Source organism: Rhinopithecus bieti, unplaced genomic scaffold (genome assembly GCF_001698545.2).
Source record: "Rhinopithecus bieti isolate Rb0 unplaced genomic scaffold, ASM169854v2 scaffold_23667, whole genome shotgun sequence".
Lineage (NCBI taxonomy): Eukaryota > Metazoa > Chordata > Mammalia > Primates > Cercopithecidae > Rhinopithecus > Rhinopithecus bieti.
The window spans coordinates 60,248-64,132 of record NW_016810892.1 but is presented as its reverse complement, the minus strand read 5'-3'; the positions used below and the strand labels follow the sequence as shown (position 1 = coordinate 64,132).

General features: G+C 36.1%; 1 long non-coding RNA gene across 3 annotated transcripts in view; it reads right to left on the bottom strand.

Annotated features, from left to right (window-relative positions):
* Positions 1–3,885, bottom strand: part of LOC108542947 (uncharacterized) — a 106,101-nt gene that overhangs the window by 70,642 nt on the left and 31,574 nt on the right. For all 3 annotated transcript variants that reach the window (XR_001889410.1, XR_001889411.1, XR_001889412.1), the window contains one exon: positions 2,957–3,064. This is a non-coding gene — a long non-coding RNA (uncharacterized LOC108542947). The remainder of the gene's footprint in view (positions 1–2,956; positions 3,065–3,885) is intronic.

The following is a 3,885-nucleotide window of genomic DNA, read 5'->3' as shown; positions in this document are numbered from 1 at the left end:
CTTTTTTTCCCTCCTCTGGATTCCAATGTGCTTATTTTCTGTCTGGTCAGTTTTCAATTAATCACCGCATAGCTAAATTGACATTTTAAGAAAAGTTAAGTAATCACTTATAAATTTTGTTCATCACATGAAGGTATGTGATTTCAATTGCTTTTGAAAGTTTTTATGGAATCTTGGAAGAGTCACAACCTGGGAAAATTAAAATTTCCGCTGTTTAAAAAATATCCCTTGGAGGATTTATTTGATATTTTGATATGAATTCCTCCACCACCATTAAGAAAAAAAAAAAAAGTAGTTTTAGTTACCTCTGATTGTATGGAGGACAAATACAAATTTAATTTAATCTGGTCATTGTGAGGGTGCCTTCTGAGCCCTTCCAGGTAACTCCAAAAGGAACTTTTAAGTCTGATTGGTTTAAATTTATGCAAAATGGTCTTTGTTGGATATAGTTCTTTGAATTGCTTATTTTTCTTAATTGGAAATTATCATTTTCAAGGACCCTTGACTGTCAGTCTTTCCTCCTCTCTTAGAATTTCTCTACTTCATCTTAATCTATCACTCATAATATGCACAGGTATTTTCATTGCATAAGAGCAAATAAGTAAGATTTTTAGCAAAAGAAATAAACTCCATTCACATACTCTACTTTTCCAATAACATACCATTCAGAGTGTAAATAATCTTATATCCTTCAGCGCTTCAAATTTCAAACAAGCTGAATTGCACTGAAATACGCCCAATATCAAAATATACCATCAACAACTTCAGAGAGGAACTGAATACTTACCTATTATCATAGAGTAAACTGCCTAACTTTTTACCTTTTTTTTATCAGGTTTATTGAATTATAATTACATACAATAAGGCCCACTATTTTAAATTTATAGTTTGATGTTTTGATAAACATACACAGTCATGTAAACACCATCAAGAATCAGAACATTTTTATCATCTAGAAAAGTTCCTTTATTTTCCTTTGTGGTCAATACGTGCTCTCCCAAATCTCCAGCCTCTGGTAATCACTAATTTGTTTCCTTTCCATGTAAGTTTGCCTTTATAGAATGTAATATAAATGGAATCATACAGTATGTGATGTCTCATACCTGACTTTATTCACTTAGCATCATACTTCTGAAATTTATCCATGTTGTCTCGGGTATTTGTAGTCCATTCCTATTTATTGCTGGGTATCATTGCGTTATATGAATATTAAAGTATCCATTTGTTATTTGATGAACATTACGTTTGTTTCCAGGTTTGGGTTGTTATGATTACAGCCTCTATGAACATTTGAGTTCAGGTCTTTGTGTAAACCTGTTTGTATTTCTTTTGGTAAATACTTAGAAGTGGGATTGTTAAATCATATGACAAAATATGTTGATCTTTATAAGAAAAAACTGCAAATGCTGTTTTCAAAGTGGTTTTATCATTTTGCATTCCTGACACCAACATAAGAGGCTTTCAGTTGTATCACAACCTCACGATCACTTGCTATTCTCAATCTTTTTAATTTTACCCATTCTAGCAGGTCTATGGCGGTATCTCAATATGGACTTAATTTGCATTTTTCTAATAAACAATGATGTTGAGCATCTTTTCATGTTCCTGTTTGCACTGGTACATCTTTGGCAAACTATTTAACGATGTTGTCTATGTTTTAAATTGGATCGTCTATCTTATTATCATTTTAAAATTCTTCATAAACTTGGAGTTCAAGTGCTTTTTTAGATTTGAGTTATGACTTTGTCGAATATTGTAGTGCATATCCCATTTAATATTCATCCAATGACTTTACAGGTCTAATTAGATAAGAACTGTACCACTCAAGGTCAAATTCCCAAAGAACACACCACCCAAAGATTAAATTCTATCAAGGCTATATCACCCAGAATTTAACTTCCAAAGCAGAGTACCACTCAATGGTCAAGTTCCATAAAAGCTATATCACCCAAATAGCAAATTCCGTGAGTGTGATATCACTCAGTATCCTAGGGAGAGAAGTAACTCCCATGTATTATACTCTAAGATCAATTACTGAATATTTATATCAAAGATGATCCAATTCTGTCATTCTTATCAGGGAATGTCTTATACCTTGAGAACCAAATTGCTTAGAATGTATACTGAGGGCAATACTTTGTTGTTGCTGTTGTTTGAGACGGAGTCTTGCTCTGTCGCCCAGGCTGGAGTGTAGTGGCGAGATCTCTGCATGCTCCTCCTCCTGGGTTCACGCCATTCTCCTGCCTCAGCCTCCCGAGTAGCTGGGACTACAGGCACCCGCCACCACACCTGGCTAATTTTTTTGTATTTTTAGTAGCGACGGGTTTCACCATGTTAGCCAGGATGATCTCGATCTGACTTCGTGATCCACCCGCCTCGGCCTCCCGAAGTGGTGAGATTACAGGCTTGAGCTACCACTCCCGGCCAGTGTTTTGTAATATTTAGCTTTACTCTATCAATATTTAGCTTTACTCTACCAAATGTGTACTTTTGAAGATTCAATAAATCTCACTAACTCCAGTTTTCCTTTTTTCCATCTCCAACTCAATTATTGGAACTGTTGGCCATGTTAATTTCATATGCCTGGTATCTGTTCTTGGCTTGTTTGTAATGTCTCTCCCCTAAGAATTACCCCTCTGTTCTGTCTAGAATACAGAGGCTAATACATTTTTTCAATATTTAGCTGTGTACTAGTCAGGCTGCTGGTATGAAGCAGATTTTGCACTCAAATGGGATAATAAAGGGACGATTTACAAAAGTATAGACAGTTGTAAGGGAAACCTACAAGTTATAATTCTATTATGCAATTATGCAAAAATGGGGGAGGGAGAAGTTGCTGGAACCTTAATAGAGTAACTATAGCTATAGGAGCAGTGGTCTGTTATAGACAAGATTCAACCAACCCTGTGGAGCCATGGCAGAAAACAAATCAAAGAAAAGCATAACCCAATCTTACTCTTCCCTAGGCCTCCATTCTCCTGATAGTGACTGCCACTGGAAAATTCCGACAAGAAGCCAGAGAGCAGGAGATCCCACTGATGCACTTTATAAAAAGGTTAGCCTCCTGGAACACAGAACAAGACAGAAGAGAGTGTAGAGTGGATCTGGATGAGACAAAGAAATGATCAACCATAAGCAGATACTCAATAAATATACTCTACTTGTTCAATAGTTACTCAAAGAGAACTCTGGATCTGTAGGGGAAATAAACTGTAAAATCATGAGAATTATAAGTGACCTCATGAAGAAAAAAATATTCCTCTTATTAAGTTAGATGTTCAAAAGGCTCTTTACATTTGGAAACATAGCCATTCTATGTAGCATAAATAGAACATATATTTAGGGATTTTTGTTTTATAACCAACTAAATATTACATTAAATTCTTTACATTTGAAGACTGGAGGAAGTAGAATTAGGGAAAAGCAGCACTGTTTGAATTTTATTTCTTTACCTATGAATATTTGGTAAAAACATCACTGTCGCTATCTGAACTACATACTTCTATGCTAAAACTGCATAAATGTTCTCAAGATTTTCATTTTATAAAAGTGTTAATTTATCTCCTTAATCTGACATTTATACATGACTTTCAAGAAAATATATCAAAAATGGGCCAGGCACAGTGGCTCAAACCTAGCACTTTGGGAGGCAGAGGCAAGTGGACCATCTGAGGTCAGGAGTTCAAGACCAGCCTGGCCAACATGGTGAAACCTCGTCTCTACCAAAAATACAAAAATTAGCCAGGCATAGTAGTCTGCCTGTAATCCCAGCTACTCATGAGGCCGAGGCAGGAGAATCACTTGATTCCAGGAGGCAGAGGTTTCTGTGAGCCGAGATTGCGCCACTGCACTCCAGCCTGGGCAACAGACCAAGACTCCATCTCA